Source organism: Balaenoptera borealis (assembly GCF_965194805.1).
Source record: "Balaenoptera borealis genome assembly, chromosome: 2".
In the NCBI taxonomy this organism is placed as follows: domain Eukaryota; kingdom Metazoa; phylum Chordata; class Mammalia; order Artiodactyla; family Balaenopteridae; genus Balaenoptera; species Balaenoptera borealis.
The window spans coordinates 97,692,960-97,710,874 of NC_138867.1; the positions used below are offsets into that span (position 1 = coordinate 97,692,960).

At 38.0% G+C, this 17,915-nt stretch overlaps 2 long non-coding RNA genes across 2 annotated transcripts in view; one reads left to right on the forward strand and one right to left on the reverse strand.

Annotated features, from left to right (window-relative positions):
• LOC309622584 overlaps positions 1–17,915 on the reverse strand; it is a 1,043,817-nt gene that overhangs the window by 843,496 nt on the left and 182,406 nt on the right. The gene's annotated exons all lie outside the window — the stretch shown is intronic.
• The window catches only part of LOC309622622, a 38,306-nt gene that overhangs the window by 12,423 nt on the left and 7,968 nt on the right, over positions 1–17,915 (forward strand). The window contains exon 1 of the long non-coding RNA XR_014241038.1: positions 1–16,102. This exon is cut by the window's left edge and continues 12,423 nt beyond it. This is a non-coding gene — a long non-coding RNA (uncharacterized lncRNA). The remainder of the gene's footprint in view (positions 16,103–17,915) is intronic.

The window sequence follows — 17,915 nt, forward strand, 5'->3', positions numbered from 1 at the left end:
CATTGAATCTGTAGATTGCTTTGGGTAGTATAGTGATTTTCACAATGTTGATTCTTCCAATCCAGGAACATGGTATGTCTCTCCATCTTTTTGTATCATCTTTAATTTCTTTCATCAGTGTCTTATAGTTTTCTGCATACAGGTCTTTTGTCTCCTTAGGTAGAGTTATTCCTAGGTATTTTATTCTTTTTGTTGCTGTGGTAAATGAGAGTGTTTCCTTAATTATTCTTTCAGGTTTTTCATCATTAGTGTATAGGAATGCAGGAGATTTCTGTGCATTAATTTTGTATCTTGTTACTTTACCAAATTCATTGATTAGCTCTAGCAGTTTTCTGGTAGCATCATTAGGATGCTCTATGTATAGTATCATGTGCAAACAGTGACAGCTTTACTACTTCTTTTCCGATTTGGATTCCTTTTATTTCTTTTTCTTCTCTGATTGCTGTGGCTAGAACTTCCAAAACTGTGTTGAATAATAGTGGCAAGAGTGGGCATCCTTGTCTTGTTCCTGATTTTAGGGGAAATGGTTTCAGTTTTTCACCATTGAGAATGATGTTGGCTGTGGGTTTTTCATATATGACCTGTATTATGTTGAGGTAAGTTTCCCCTATGCCTACTTTCTGAAGAGTTTTTATCATAAATGGGTGTTGAATTTTGTCTAAAGCTTTTTCTGAATCTATTGAGATTATTGTATGGTTTTTATCCTTCAGTTTGTTAAATACGGTGTATCACATTGATTGATTTGTATATACTGAAGAATCCTTGCATTCCTGGGATAAACCCCACTTGGTCATGGGGTGTGATCCTTTTAATGTGCTGTTGGATTCTGTTTGCTAGTATTTTGTTGAGGATTTTTGCATCTATGCTCATCAGTGATATTGGCCTGTAGTTTTCTTTTTTTGTGACATCTTTGTCTGGTTTTGGTATCAGGGTGATGGTGGCCTCATAGAATGAGTTTGGGAGTGTTCCTCCCTCTGTTATATTTTGGAAGAGTTTGTGAAGGATAGGTGTTATCTCTTCTCTAAATGTTTGATAGAATTCGCCTGTGAAGCCATCTGGTCCTGGGCTTTGGTTTGTTGGAAGATTTTTATTCACAGTTTCCGTTTCATTGCTTGTGATTGGTCTGTTTATATTTTCTATTTCTTCCTGGTTCAGTCTTGGAAGGTTGTGCTTTTCTAAGAATTTGTCCATTTCTTCCAGGCTGTCCATTTTATTGGCATAGAGTTGCTTGTAGTAATCTCTCATGATTCTTTGTATTTCTGCAGTGTCTGTTGTTACTTCTCCTTTTTCATTTCTAATTCTGTAGATTTGAGTCTTCTCCATTTTTTTCTTGATGAGTCTGGCTAAAGGTTTATCATTTTTATTTATCTTCTCAAGAGCCAGCTTTTAGTTTTATTGATCTTTGCTATTGTTTGCTTTGTTTCTATTTCATTTATTTCTTCTCTGATCTTTATGATTTCTTTCCTTCTACTAACTTTTGGTTTTCTTTGTTCTTCTTTCTCTAGTTCCTTTAGGTGTAAGGTTAGATTGTTTATTTGAGGTTTTTCTTGTGTCTTGAGGTAGAATTGTATTGCTATAAACTTGCTTCTTAGAACTGCTTTTGCTGCATCCCATAGGTTTTGGATCATTGTGTTTTCATTGTCATTTGTCTCTAGGTATTTTTTGATTTCCTCTTTGATTTCTTCAGTGATGTCTTGGTTATTTAGTAGTGTATTGTTTAGCCTCCATGTGTTTGTGTTTTTACGTTTTTTTCCCTGTAAGTGATTTCTAATCTCACAGCCTGTGGTTGGAAAAGAGGCTTGATATGATTTCAGTTTTCTTAAATTTACACAGGCTTGATTTATGACCCAAGATGTGATCTATCTTGACGAATGTTCCCTGTGCACTTGAGAAGAAAGTGTCATCTGCTGTTTTCAGATGGAATGTCCTGTAAATATCAATTAACTCTATCTGGTCTATTGTGTCATTTAAGGCTTCTGTGTCCTTATTAATTTTCTGTCTGGATGATCTGTCCATTGGTGTAAGTGAGGTGTTAAATTTCCCTACTATTATTGTCTTACTGTTGATTTCCTCTTTTATAGCTGTTAGTATTTGCCTTATGTATTGAGGTGCCTGTAAGTTGGGTGAATATATATTTATAATTGTTATATCTTCTTCTTGGATTGATCCCTTGATCATTATGTAGTGTCCTTCCTTGTCTCTTGTAACATTCTTTATTTTAAAGTCTATTTTATCTGATATTAGTATTGCTACTCCAGCTTTCTTTTGATTTCTATTTGCATGGAATATCTTTTTCCATCCCCTCACTTTCAGCCTGTATGTGTCCCTAGGTCTGAAGTGGGTCTCTTTTAGACAGCATATATACGGGTCTTGTTTTTGAATCCATTCAGCGAGCCTGTGTCTTTTGGTTAGAGCATTTAATCCATTTATATTTAAGGTAATTATATGTATTTTCCTATTACCGTTTTCTTAATTGTTTTGGGTTTGTTATTGTAGGTCTTTTCCTTCTCTTGTGTTTCCTGCCTAGAGAAGTTCCTTTAGCATTTGTTGTAAAGCTGGTTTAGTGGTGCTGAATTTTCTTAACTTTTGCTTGTCTGTAAATGGTTTATTTTCTCCATCGAATCTGAATGAGATCCTTGCTGGGTAGAGGTATCTTGGTTGTAGGTTTTTCCCTTTAATCACTTTAAATATGTCCTGACACTCCCTTCTGGCTTGCAGAGTTTCTGCTGAAAGATCAGCTGTTAACCTTCTGGGGATTCCCTTGTATGTAATTTGCTGTTTTTCCCTTGCTTCTTTTAATATTTTTTCTTTTATTTAATTTTTGGTAGTTTGTTTAATATGTGTCTTGGCATGTTTCTCCTTGAATTTATCCTGTATGGGTCTCTCTGCGGTTCCTGGCCTTGATTGACTGTTTCCTTTCCCATACCCCTATAATTCGAATGTTGATGCATTTAATGTTGTCCCAGAGGTCTCTGAGACTGTCCTCAATTCTTTTTTGTTTATTCTGCTCTGTGATAGTTATTTCCACTATTTTATCTTCCAGGTCACTTATCCATTCTTCTGCCTCAATTATTCTGCTATTGATTCCTTCTAGAGAATTTTTAACTTCATTTAGTATGTTGCTCATCATTGTTTGTTTGCTCTTTAGTTCTTCTAGGTCCTTGTTAAATGTTTCTTGTATTTTGTCCATTCTATTTCTGAGATTTTGGCTCAGCTTTACTATCATTACTCTGAATTCTTTTTCAGGTAGACTGCCTATTTCCTCTTCATTTGTTTGGTGTGGTGGGTTTTTACCTTGCCCCTTCATCTGCTGCGTATTCCTCTGTTTTCTCATTTTGTTTAAGTTACTCTGTTTGGTGTCTCCTTTTCGCAGGCTGCAGGTTCGTAGTTCCTGTTATTCTTGGTGTCTGCCACCTGTAGGTGAGGTTGGTTCAATAGCTTGTGTAGGTTTCCTGGTGGAGGGGACTGACGCCTGTGTTCTGGTGGGTGGGCTATATCTTGTCCTTTTGCTGGGCAGGGCCGCATCCGGTGGTGTGTTTTGGAGTGTCTCTGAACTTAGTGTGACTTTAGGCAGCCTCTCTGCTTATGGTTGGGGTTGTGTTCCTGTCTTGCTAGTTGTTTGGCATGGGGCATCCAGCACTGGAGCTTGCTGGCTGTTGGGTGGAGCTGGGTCGTAGTGTTGAGATGAAGATCTCTGGGAGAGCTCTTGTTGATTGATATTGTGTTGGGCTGGGAGGTTTCTTGTTGTCCAATGTCCTGGACTCAGCCTTCCCACCTCGAAGGCTCAGGCCTGACACCTAACTGGCACACCAAAACCCTGTCAGCCACACGGCTCAGAAGAAAAGGAAGAGAGAAAACAACACCACCACCAACAACAAAAACAACCAAAAAACCAAAAAAACTAACAGACTGAACCCTAGGACAAATGGTAAAAGCATACCTATACAGACAAAGTCACACAAAGAAGCATATGCATACACATTCACAAAAGGAGAAAAAGGAAAAAAAAAATATGTATATAAAAACGAAGTGAAAGGATGAGAGCAACCAAACCAGTTAACAAATCAATCAGTGATAATAAGCAGTAAATACTACACTAAGATAAACATAAAACCAGAAACAAATTAGACACAGAAGGCAAACCCTAAGTCTACATTTGCTCCCCAAGTCCACTGCCTCAATTTTGGGAAAAGTCGTTGTCTATTCAGGTATTCTTCAGATGCAGGGTTTATCAAGTTGATTGTGGGCATTTAATCTGCTGCTCCGGAGGCTGCATGGAGAAACTTTTCTTTCTCCTCTTTGTTCACAGAGCTCTTGCATTTCAGCTTAGGTTTTGGCCCTGCCTCTGCATGTAGGTCGCCCTCAGGCATCTGTTCCCCGCCCAGACAGGAGGGGGTTAAAGCAGCGGCTTATTAGGGGGCTCTTGCTCACTCAGGCTGGGGAGAGTGAGGGATACGGTAGTCAAATTGGAATGCGGGGCGAGCCTGAGGCAGCAGAGGCCGGCGTGACGTTGCAACAGCCTTAGGCGCACTGTGTGTTCTCTTGGGGAACTTGTCCCTCGATCTTGGGACCCTGGCAGTGGTGTGGTGCACAGGCTCCTGGCGGGGTGTGGATAGTGACCTGCGCTTGCACACAGGATTCTTGGTGGCAGCGGCAGCAGCCATAGTGTTTCATGCCATCTCTGGGGTCCGAGCTGATAGCTGTCGCTCATGACCTTCTCTGGAGGCCACTTAGGCAGTGCTCTGCCTTCTGTGGGAACACTGGGAAGGAATCCCCTCTCCAGCTTTGGGTGTCTTACTTCCTTCACTGGTCATTTACTTTGTTTGCCTGTCTACCAGCTACCATAGCTTCTGGACCTTACTTCCTTGCTCCCAACCCAGAAAATAAATCACAGAGGGACTGTATGGCTTAGATCCTTTAGACTCTTTCAGTGGTCTAAAATGGGTTAGATTGAAGAGAAAGACTGGATGTTAGGCGAATATTCCATAGCTCCTTCAGGTGGTGAATATGGTAGGGAGTAAGGAGGTTCTGAACTAGGATAGTACAGGAATGACTCTTAAACAGTAGTGCTGTGATAAACATTACTCAAAAGGCACTTCTCAGTTATGCTTCTGATCACTTTGCATTTAATTAAGAGTAGAAACTGAATAGAATGAAATTGCTTATGAAGTTAGTAGTAACTTATGGGGAAATCGAGATAACCCATAACAATGGACAGTTGGGTCCAAATTGTCCTGAATGTGTCTTTAGCTGGGTTTGGGATGTTATGTCATGCTATTACTGCTTAGCTGTTCACCACAATCATGCCAAGGACACACAGACTTTGGAGAATCTTTTCAATTTGTACTTCATTTTCCTTGAAGATGATCTGATTTTCTCTTCACAGTGGAAAGTCACAGGTACATGGTCACAGCAGGCATCTGGGCACAGTATTTAGAATGAAAACTATATTTATCTTCTATAATGAATGTTAGATTGATAGTCTGTGTCTTAGCTCCCCGGCCTCAGTTCAAATGGGATTTACTTAATAAGGAATTCATTGTAGAGGTAATTTATTGTAGAGAAGTGTATTACAGAATTTGAGGTAGAGATACTAGGGATTTCTTCTAAGTCACCAAAGACTCAGGGGACTTTCAGAATGGTCCATGCCGACATGAAAATCATCTCATACAAATGCAGGTAGTGACAAGATAAGACAGGACTTACCTTTGTGTTAAAATAATTACTGTTTGAAAGGATAACCTCTTCTTGTCTACAGAAAGCTGAAATGCTCTTATGATTGAATGAATTTTGCTTCATAGTCTAAGGTTTTGATGTCCCCAAACCCATCCATTGACTTCACATTGTGGGTTCTGCCCAGGTTTATAGTATAACACTCCAGCATTTTGGACCTACTCTAAATTTCAAAGGGAAGTAGGAGATTATTGGATCAAATTATTCAGATATTGCTTGACAATTCATTTTATTTTGTGTAGGTATAGACTAGTATATTTGCACAGAGAACTTATTTTTAAATCACTAATTTCTCCGGAAGAGGAAAAACGTTGCATTTGATTACAAATGCCATTCAGAGAAATGTCTGGAAGGCAGATATTAACTCGATTTTAATTTGTTTCCATTCCTTTATTACCACTTCTTCCTTTTTTTCATCCACACACATCCACAAAGTTGGAAACATGCCAATTTTTCTAGACAATTTTATAACAATCCAAATTGAAAATGTCTGTTTTCCAGAGAAAACTCTGTGGCAACAATCTCATACATTTTCATTCAATTTATTCTTTGAATGTCCGGAAGAAAACTGACTGAGCAATCACGGCAGTGATATTTCAGTGGCTAAACTTGTTATTTTGGAAACAAGATTATGAAAATTAAACAGAATCAAACACGTTGACCTCCATATCCCTGCCCCGGAGTCCTTGTGAACATCTCCAGACTGTCCTCTGTGTCCTCTGACTGGCAGGAGAATGGTGTCTCCTGACTAGACAACTGAGTCCCAGGGCCTCCCCTCACACTGACAGGTTTTGTTAATCAAATTAATGTATGGTTCATCACCCCAAAGGAAAATTTTCATCTAGAAGTAATTATTAAACTATGCTAAAAATGGGTTGTAAATTCTATAATACTATAGTATTAAATAAAATAATAACAAAGCACCATAGAAGGCGGAGAGATCCTTGAAGGGCCTCACATGCGATACGGGGGATTCTTTGAGTTAAAGAACAGCAATAAGAAAGAGGGGAAAGACAAATTGGGGACTTACAGCCAAAGAGGATGTAACAGTCATTTCCTTTTCAGGAAATCTTCAGCACTGCCTTGGAGACCATTTCCAGTTTTGATTCTTATTGGTATCTTGCCATATTAGCTTGACAACTGGCCCTGACTCTTTAGGGTGTATATGAATGTGTATAATGACAAAGGAAAAAGAAAGAAAGCTTCTATTATATCTGTCTATGTTACATCTATATAGTCTATATATGGAGCTTGTATTATATGTCAAACTACTGAGTGATCTTATGTGTGTTATCTCATTTAATTTTATCTATAACTCCATTATCAAACAAAGAACCAAAGGACGCCTATTTGGAGACTCTAAAAAGTACTGTGAGAAGAAATGCAATGTGATTTTTTGGGGACAGTAGCAGGCATGGTTATTGCAAGTCTTAAAAACTCGTGTTGGTCATTTAGGAGGAGAAAAATAGACACATAAATTAGTCCCTGCCTCCTAGATTAAGTGTCTCTAGGACGGGGGAGGAGCATGACAAACTTTCTGTAGCCTGGAAAATTTAGCATTTGGTTTTATGAATTATTTTTTCCTGATCCTGTTGTCCCATGGGTGCTCCACTGTCCATATAACTGATCACACTTTTCATTTTTAAAAATTTATCTCAACCAGAAGACTAATCCAAACTTCAAGAACAAAACCCAGAATATAAGTATTATTTGTTGACATAGCGATTTTAAATGTCTTCCAGTGTTTCTTCCTCAGTTGACTCTTCTTAATCCTCTCTCCAACCTCTTCACCCCTCTTGAACTGCCCTCTGCACACAGTGAGTTCTTATTTCTGATAAAAGGCTAAGTGTTATATTCAAAGAGATGTGGAAATTGGCTACAGGCCATGTTCTTTCTCATTGCCTTCATTTATAACAGGAATAACTGATAGCCTTTTGCTTCTCTTCCTGTGAAACGTTTGTTTTAAGCATGCCTTTAAAAGGAGTTGGTGGTGCATGCTATTTAGGTCTCAAATGAAGGGTTGATTGGTTAACAGCTAGACTGGCTTTAACCAACTTTTCCCCTCTTCTACTCTGCAGTATTCTTCTCTGGCAATCCACAGAACCAACTGTCACAGCCATTCCTGATCTCCATTCTTTGCTTAAACATTTAATGGTAAAAGGCAGACCTCAGATTATTCATGTGATTCATTATTAAAATGATGTAGTATGTATGTTAGTGAAAGGTTTTTTTTTTTTTTTTTTCATGTGTGGTACATGATTTTAAAAAGACAATATCCCTGACAATACCTCAAGACATAATTGTGGGCAAAAATATACTACTGCTAAGCCCAGGACTGGAAATTTTGAACAGTTGGGTTTGTTTGTACCGAACGTTCCATGTTGTGTCTTTGAATCAAACAAAATCTCCAGAAGTTATTAAGAGCTTCACCTGTTCTTAATGCTGGGGACAGTGGGGAGTTGAAAGGACTTGCAGCTCTAATGTCTTTGCCAGGTTTGAAAAAGCAATTTAATAGTGCCCGAGCCCCTTTATGAATGTGAAGTTCCCCACTGCTTTTGAAGAGCAGCCTATTGCCCCCGAACCTTTGAACAGTCACCAAAGAAGACATTGCACGAGGGGCATGCATGTTAATGGCAGCAATTGCACACGATCCAAGATGAATGGTTCTTTCTCCTCTCCCCTCATCCCTTGTGATTAGAAAGAAATTTGTTAGGTATGTCTAGAAAAGTAATTACATCATCATGAGGAATATCCCAGTGGGGAAATCTTTTCTTTTCAGATCAAAAGGATGGCCAGCGGCTACTGTGTTCAATCCAGTAATCTGCGGGAGATAGTGCCAGGGATGGGAAAGCAGCTCTGCTTCTCAGGAACATCTGCTCACAGAAAATGCTGGAAATTAACCGTGTATTGGGAGGCAGCTGCAAAGCATGCAGCAAACAGGCATCAGGGAACAGCTCACCAAGTCAGAGGAGATAAAATGGGAAAGAAGCTTATGAAACATGGAAGTTCAGCACAGTAAGAGGAATCTTGATTTATTAGAAAATGGCATCGAGAGCCAGGAGTCCTGGGTTTATGTACCAGCTGTGATTCTTACAGACCATTTTTCCTCCTAGAGTCTCCTTTTCCTCATCCCTAAAATGGGGACTGGCACTGTTACCTCACCAGCTGGTTAGTGAAGATTAAATATGTTAAATATAAGGTACCAGATAGATCTTCGTTTTTATAGAGTGAGATCCAATCTCACTTTGATATTTCAGCTAGCAGCCCCTCATTTTTCTTAGAATTACACTGTGATATGCCATTGAAGGCGTATTTTTCTTAGGATGGAGCCCTCTACATGGATGTACCCTAAGAACAGTGCTCTCCATCTGGCCGTGAAGTCTTTGAGTTCTAAACATGCTATTAAAAAATCAATGGGTAAACGATGAAATCAAAGCGGAATTGAAGGCTATGAACAATTAGCACTCAGTCACTTAATGTCAGTGACAATAAAGAGAGACATTAATGATCCAAAGAATATGTTGTAAAATAGTAGTACACAAGAAATCTTAAAATATACTCAGGGATTCAAATTAAATCCTAAAATAAAAATGTATATGACCTGAAGACTTTGAGCCATAGAACTTTCTATGACCTGGGAGAGACTATAGAGATCATCTAGTTCAACAACCACAATTTACAAAAGGAGAAATAAGGCGAGGTGGCCTAGAGACTTCAGTTACAAGGCACAGTAGAGAAGGCTGGTTGTAAATCAAAGATACCAGCTTCCCTTACACAAGGAGTGTGATTGCCAGAAAGTGAGTGCACAGCAAGAGATGTTTGTCCACTCTGTTAGCAAGATGGGGCCATTTGGCCAGATCTCACCAATGAAATGTGAGTGGAAATGATGTCAGTCATTGGAGAGACAAGAGGTTAAGAAGCAAGTGTGCCTATCTTCCTTCCCTTGTGTGCTGACTGGGTTTCAATGCCACAGATAGCTTGGAAGCCATATTTGAAGATGGCGGTGCTATCTTTGGATTTCTGGATGACTGTGTGGAGCAAGCCTTTCACTCTCTCTACCCTGTCCTTTCTTTTCCAATAACTGATCTTTCTGAGCTAGATAGGTATTTCTTCTGTGTTAAGGTAGAGTTTCTTTGTTAGAGTAATTAGCTTTACCTTAATGACATAGAACTAAGTCCCAGATTTTGTTTTCAATAATTTTCCTGTATGATGTGGGCTGCTGTTTTTTTCCCTCCTTATGCCTGAATAGGAAACATGCCATTGGCCCATGTGAACCACACCTTATTTTTAGACAAGCTTTTAGAGATGAGTACTTCAAGAAAAGATAAACGCTTCAAGAAAGATATTAAGAAATGGAACAGCGTCAGGATAAAGAGTAAATTGCATGCGAGCTCCTAAATAATTAGGTTAATAATTGAACCTCACTGTGTGCTCTTTCTTCTCCTATAAGAACCAAGGTTTAGGGGAAATTTTCACGAGTATTATGGTATGTATTTGCATTTCTTTGGCATGGTTGTTATTGCCATCTATTTGTATATCTACCCTAGACAGAATGAGAAGCAAGGCAGAGCTAAAGAAAATTTTAGTAGAGCCTAATGGCTAAGCACATAAACTTAAGAGCTCTGGAACCAGATGGTCTGGGGCTAAATCCTGATGATAACACTAGCTCTGTGACCTTGGGAATATCACATATCTGTTCTATGGCCTCAGTTTCCTTATCTGTAAAATGAGACATTGATGGTCCATATTTTATAGAATTATTAGGAGGATGATATAAAGTAATATCTATAAATTACCCAACACAGAAACATACTCAATAGATACTCTTTTGTGGTGGAAGAGAATGTACTGTTGAATTAATGAGGTATGTAAAGTTATCTAATACTAAAACAAACAAACCAAAACCAAAACTAGAATTGTTAGAGAAGCTATATAAGGCTTTTATATATTTATTTTTAAATTGCTTTTCACATTTAAAAAAAAATTATTTATCTCTTTGGCTGTGTTGGGTCTTTGCTGCTGCGCACAGGCTTTCTCTAGTTGTAGTGAGTGGGGGCTACTCCTGTTGCGGCACATGGGCTTCTCATTGTGATGGCTTCTCTTGTTTTAGAGCACAGGCTCTAGGCATGCGGGCTTCAGTAGTTGCAGCACGAGGGCTCAGTATTTGTGGGACATGGGCCCTAGAACATTCAGGCTCTAGGGTGTGCAGGCTTCAGTAGTTGTGGCTTGCGGGCTCTAGAGGGCAGGCTCAGTAGTTGTGGCTCACGGGCTTAGTTGCTCCATGACATGTGGGATCTTCCCAGACCAGGGATCAGACCCATGTTCCCTGCATTGGCAGGAGGATTCTCTTTTTTTTTTTTTCCCTTTAGTTATCTATTTTATACATATTACTGTATATATGTCAATCCCAGTCTCCCAATTCATCCCACTACCACCTCCCACCCCGCTTTCCATGCTTGGTGTCCATAAACTTGTTCTTTACATCTGTGTCTATTTCTGCCTTACAAACTGGTTCATCTGTACCATTTTTCCGGATTCCACATATATGCATTAATATACGATATTTGTTTTTCTCTTTCTGGCTTTACTCTGTATGATTATCTCTAGGTCCATCCACGTCTCTACAAATGACCCAATTTCGTTCCTTTTTATGGCTGAGAAATATTCCATTGTATATATGTACCACATCTTCTTTATCCATTCCTCTGTCGATGGGCATTTAGGTTGCTTCCATGACCTGGCTCTTCTAAATAGTGCTTCAATGAACATTGGGGTGCATGTGTCTTTTTGAATTGTGGTTTTCTCTGGGTATATGCCCAGTAGTGGGATTGCTGGGTCATGTGCTAATTCTATTTTTAGATTTTTAAGGAACCTCCATACTGTTCTCCATAGTGGCTGTATCAATTTACATTCCCACCAACAGTGCAAGAGGGTTCCCTTTTCTCCACACCCTCTCCAGCATTTGTTGTTTGCAGATTTTCTGATGATGCCCATTCTAACTGGTGTGAGGTGATACCTCATGGTACTTTTGATTTGCATTTCTCTAATAATTAATGATGTTGAGCAGCTTTTCATATGCCTCTTGGCCATGAGGCCATTTCTGCCTTCTTTGGAGAAATGTCTATTTAGGTCTTCTGCCCAATTTTGGATTGGGTTGTTTGTTTTTTTACTATTGAGCTTCATGAGCTATTTATATATTTTGGAGATTAATCCTTTGTCCATTGATTCATTTGCAAATATTTTCTCCAATTCTGAAGGTTGTCTTTTCGTCTTGTTTATAGTTTCTTTGCTGTGCAAAAGCTTTTAAGTTTCATTAGGTCCCATTTGTTTATTTTTGTTTTTATTTCCATTTCTCTAGGAGGTGGGTCAAAAAGACCTTGCTGTGATTTATATCAAAGAGTGTTCTTCCTATGTTTTCCTCTAAAGTTTTACGGTGTCCAGTCTTACATTAAGGTCCTTAATCCATTTTTAGTTTATTTTTGTGTATGGTGTTAGGGAGTGTTCTAATTTCATTCTTTTACATGTGGCTGCCCAGTTTTCCCAGCACCACTTATTGAAGAGACTGTCTTTTCTCCATTGTATACCCTTGCCTCCTTTGTCATATATTAGTTGACCATAGGTGTGTGGGTTTATCTCTGGGCTTTCTATCCTGTTCCAGTGATCTATATTTCTGTTTTTGTGCAGTACCATATTACTGTAGCTTTGTAGTATAGTCTGAAGTCAGGGAGTCTGATTCCTCCAGCTCCGTTTTTTCCCCTCAAGATTGCTTTGGCTATTTGGGGTCTTTTGTGTCTCCATACAAATTTTAAGATTTTTTTTTGTCCTAGTTCTGTAAAAAATGCCATTGATAATTTGATAGGGATTGCATTGAATCTGTAGATGACTTTGGATAGTATAGTCATTTTCACAATACTGATTCTTCCAATCCAAGAACGTGGTCTATCTCTACATCTGTATGTGTCATCTTTGATTTCTTTCATCAGTGTCTTATAGTTTTCTGAGTACAGGTCTTTTACGTCCTTAGGTAGGTTTATTCCTAGGTATTTTATTCTTTTTGTTGCAATGGTAAATGGGCGTGTTTCCTTAATTTTCTTTCAGATTTTTCATCATTAGTGTATAGGAATGCAAGAGACTTCTGTGTAGTAATTTTGTATCCTGTAATTTTACCAAGTTCATTGATTAGCTCTAGTAGTATTCCGGTGGCATCTTAAGGATTCTCTATGTATAATATCATGTCATCTGCAGGCAGTGACAGTTTTACTTCTTTTCCAATTTGTATTCCTTTTATTTCTTTTTCTTCTCTGATTGCTGTGGCTAGGACTTCCAAAACTATGTTGAATAATAGTGGCGAGAGTGGACATCCTTGTCTTGTTCCTGATCTTAGAGGAAATGCTTTCAGTTTTTCACCATTGAGAATGATGTTTGCTGTGGGTTTGTCGTATATGGCCTTTATTATGTTGAGGTAGGTTCCCTCTATGCCCACTTTCTGGAGAGTTTTTATCATAAATGGGTGTTGAATTTTGTCAAAAGCTTTTTTTCTGCATCTACTGAGATGATCATATGGTTTTTCTTCTTCAGTTTGTTAATATGGTGTATCACATTGATTGATTTGTGTATATTGAAGAATCCTTGCATCCCTGGGATAAATCCCACTTCATCATGGTGTATGATCCTTTTAATGTGTTGTTGGATTCTGTTTGCTAGTATTTTGTTGAGGATTTTTGCATCTATATTCATCAGTGATGTTGGTCTGTAATTTTCTTTTTTTGTAGTATCTTTGTCTGGTTTTGGTATCAGGCTGATGCTGGCTTTGTATAATGAGTTTGTGAGTGTTCCTTTTTCTGCAATTTTTTGGAAGAGTTCGAGAAGAATGGTTGTCAGCTCTTCTCTAAATGTTTGATAAAATTCACCTGTGAAGCCATCTGGTCCAGGGCTTTTGTTTGTTGGAAGATTTTTAATCACAGTTTCAATTTCATTACTTGTGATTGGTCTGTTCATATTTTCTATTTCTTCCTAGTTCAGTCTTGGAAGGTTATACCTGTCCAACAGTTTGTCCATTAATTCCAGGTTATCCATTTTATTGGCATAGAGTTGCTTGTAGTAGTCTCTTAAGATGCTTTGTGTTCCTGAGGTGTCCATTGTAGCTTCTTTTTCATTTCTAATTTTACTGATTTGAGTACTCTCCCTCTTTGTCTTGATGAGTCTGGCTAAAGGTTTATCAATTTTGTTTATCCTCTCAAGAACCAGCTTTTAGTTTTATTGATCTTTGCTATTGTTGGCTTTGTTTCTATTTCATTTGTTTCTGCTCTGATCTTTATGATTTTTTTTCCTTCTACTAACTTTGGGTTTTGTTTGTTCTTCTTTCTCTAGTTCCTTAAGGTGTAAGTTTAGATTGTTTATTTGAGGTTTTTCTTGTTTCTTGAGGTAGGATTGTATTGCTATAACTTGCTTCTTAGAACTGCTTTTGCTGCATCCCATAGGTTTTGGATCATTGTGTTTTCATTGTCATTTGTCTCTAGGTATTTTTTGATTTCCTCTTTGATTTCTTCAGTGATTTCTTGGTTATTTAGTAGTGTATTGTTTAGCCTCCATGTGTTTATGTTTTTACGTTTTTTTCCCTGTAATTGATTTCTAATCTCACAGCCTGTGGTTGGAAAAGAGGCTTGATATGATTTCAGTGTTCTTAAATTTACCCAGGCTTGATTTATGACCCGATATGTGATCTATCCTGAAGAATGTTCCATGTGCACTTGAGAAGAAAGTGTCATCTGCTGTTTTCATGTGGAATGTCCTGTAAATATCAATTAACTCTATCTGGTTTATTGTGTCATTTAAGGCTTCTGTTTCCTTATTAATTTTCTGTCTGGATGATCTGTCCATTGGTGTAAGTGAGGTGTTAAATTCCCCCACTATTATTGTATTCCTGTTGATTTTCTCTTTTATAGCTGTTAGCATTTGCCTTATGTATTGAGGTGCCCCTAATTTGGGTGCATATATATTTATAATTGTTATATCTTCTTCTTGGATTGATCCCTTGATCATTATGTAGTGTCCTTCCTTGTCTCTTGTAACATTCTTTATTTTAAAGTCTATTTTATCTGATAAGAGTATTGCTCCTCCAGGTTTCTTTTGATTTCCATTTACATGGAATATCTTTTTCCATTCCCTCACTTTCAGTCTGTTTGTGTCCCGTGGTCTGAAGTGGGTCTCTTGTAGACACATATGTATGGGTCATGTTTTTGTATCCATTCAGTGAGCCTGTGTCTTTTGGTTGGAGCATTTAATCCATTCACATTTAAGGTAATTATTGATATGTATATTCCTATGACCATTTTCTTAATTGTTTTGGGTTTGTTTTTGTAGGTCCTTTTCTTCTCTTGTGTATTCCACTTACAGAAGTTCCTTTAGCATTTGTTGTAGAGTTGGTTTGGTGGTGCTGTATTCTCTTAGCTTTTGCTTGTCTGTAAAGGGTTTAATATCTCCATGGAATCTGAATGAGATCCTTGCTGGGTAATCTTGGTTGTAGCTTTTTCTCTTTCATCACTTTAAGTATATCCTGCCACTCCCTCTGGCCTGCAGAGTTTCTACTGAAGGGTCATCTGATAACCTTATGGGGATTCCTTTGTATGTTATGTTTTGCTTTTCCCTTGCTGCTTTTAATATATTTCCTTTGAATTTAATTTTTGTTAGTTTGATTAATATGTGTCTTGGCATGTTTCTCCTATGGTTTATCCTGTATGGGACCCCCTGTGCTTCCTGGACTTGGGTGATTATTTCCTTTCCCATGTTAGGGAAGTTTTCCACTGTAATCTCTTCAAATATTTTCTCAGACCGTTTCTTTTTCTCTTCTTCTTTTGGGACCCCTATAAATTGAATGTTGGTGCTTTTCTTGTTGTCCCAGTGGTCTCTGAGATTATCTTCAATTCTTTTCATCCTTTGTTCTTCATTCTGCTCCTCGGCAGCTATTCCCACCATTCTTTCAACTCATTTGTTCATTCTTCTGTCTCAGTTATTCTACTATTGATTCCTTCTGGTGTATTTTTCATTTCAGTTACTGTTTTGTTCATCTCTGTTTGTTTGTTCTTTAATTCTTCTAGGTCTTTGTTAAACATTTCTTGTATCTTTTCAGTCTTTGCCTCCATTCTTTTTCCGAGGTCCTGGATCCTCTTCACTATCATTATTCTGAATTCTTTTTCTGGAAGGTTGCCTATCTCCACTTTATTTAGTTGTTTTTCTGGGGTTTTATCTTGTTCCTTCATCTGGTACATAGTCCTCTGCCTTTTCATTTTGCCTGTCTTTCTGTGAATGTGGTGTTTGTTCCATAGGCTGCAGGATTGTAGTTCTTTTTGCTTATGCTGTTTGCCCTCTGGCAGGCAGATTCTTAACCACTGCACCACCCAGGAAGTCCCTGTAAGGGACTTTTAGAAGCCTATCTGCATATTGATGTCATTTTTGTTCTTTGAATAAGTGCTTTCCTTAAGCTTTGAATGTTAGAGAAATCAAGTTCTTTCCTTAAGTAATAGGGCAATAAATTATTTGCTATTAGCATGTTGAAAGGTGTAACTGAATTTAGAAGACATTTTGCTACTTCCACCTTTCTCCATCATTTCCCATTGTAATTAAATGAGATAAGCTATTGGAAGAGTTCTTCATAAGGTGTAATGAGTTATTACACGTTCACCCATTTGTTTGCCCATTTAGTATATATCTATCAAGTATGGATGAGGTATCACGTATTCAGTTAAGGACTGGAATGGTTATTTAATGGTCTAGTCATGGGTTTTGCCATCATGCAACACCAATTCTAGTGACAGATTACAGACAAGGACACAGTTTTGTAGTCTGTTGTGCTGCCCTGCAGGAATGTACAAAGCAGTATGGAAATTGAAGAAAATGACAAATGATTTTATTGCTAAAATGCCTTTTCCTTCTTTCAGAATAATTGATCCTAAATCTAAACTTTACTCCAATTAAATTTCAAGGTCAGGATAAAGAGTTTATTATTGCTCTCTAAAATTATAGTAATGTTTACAGCAGGAAACAAAATCTAGGTTTTCTCAATATCAAGATTTATTACCTAAGGTAAAATATTGGTTTAGGCTTTACTTGGGTCAATATTTACCCAGTGCAACTCTGTTTCATGGCTGTCATCACAAAAATGTCTGTTTTTTTAACCTCACGTTAACAAACAGCTGTTAGAGAAACTTGAATTCTCTCTTTGGAATTCGTTGAAGGGTAGTAAGTAGACTCCATTACTTGTAGCACAAAGTTGGGAGTTCATACAGGAATCTTTGTAAAGCTCAGGTTTCCTCTGCCCCAAAGGGAGCTGTGTGAATCAGAGCTCTGTGTGACTTGGTGCCCTGCCTTCTCCCGACCTGTTCACACTGAGGCACACTGTCTCTGCCAGGGGGAGGACAAGGTCCTCACACCGAGCACAGAGTGGTGCAGCCAGAAAGGTCCATGGCCAGAAGATATTGGAGGCAGAGCAGTCCTGAGGATGTTTTCTTCCCTGTTGACTAGTCTACTTGCTGCCTAGAGTCTATGACTAATAGCACTAGGATCATGGATGCATTTTGAGAAAGATTTGCCAGCAATACACCTTTATGTTTTATTTTAATAACTGTTTATTATACAAGAATATGTGCTCACTGTGGAAAAGATAAACTATAGATGAATGAAAACAGTAACAAAAATTATCCAATTCCTACCACTGGTGGCTTCTAGGCTTTTTCTATGCATATTTACACATATATATTATTCACATTGTTTTGTAACTCATATTATTAGGAACATTGAGGAAAGACTTAGAACTAGAAAATTCTTAAATTATCAGTGTACCTAGTATGTTTGATGTTCTCAGATATCTTCAATATATATTATGTCAAATATGACGTTGAATAATCTCATGGGGGAGATTTACACATAGAGTCCGTCTTCACTGAGTACTGTGAAGCATTATGATAGAGTGAAAAGACTTGAGTTTTGGAAGCAGACAGAAATTGTTCAAATTTTACTTTGTTCACTTAGTGGCTGTGCAACCTTGGCAAAATTATATAGGTTAAACATCATGAAACTGCCAACATTTGACCTTTTTTGACTTACAAGACTGGCAATTTCATATGGTTCAGTCTAATTCCTAAACTCTTCGAGTATAGCTTTTTCAGGTATTAAATGTAGGATAA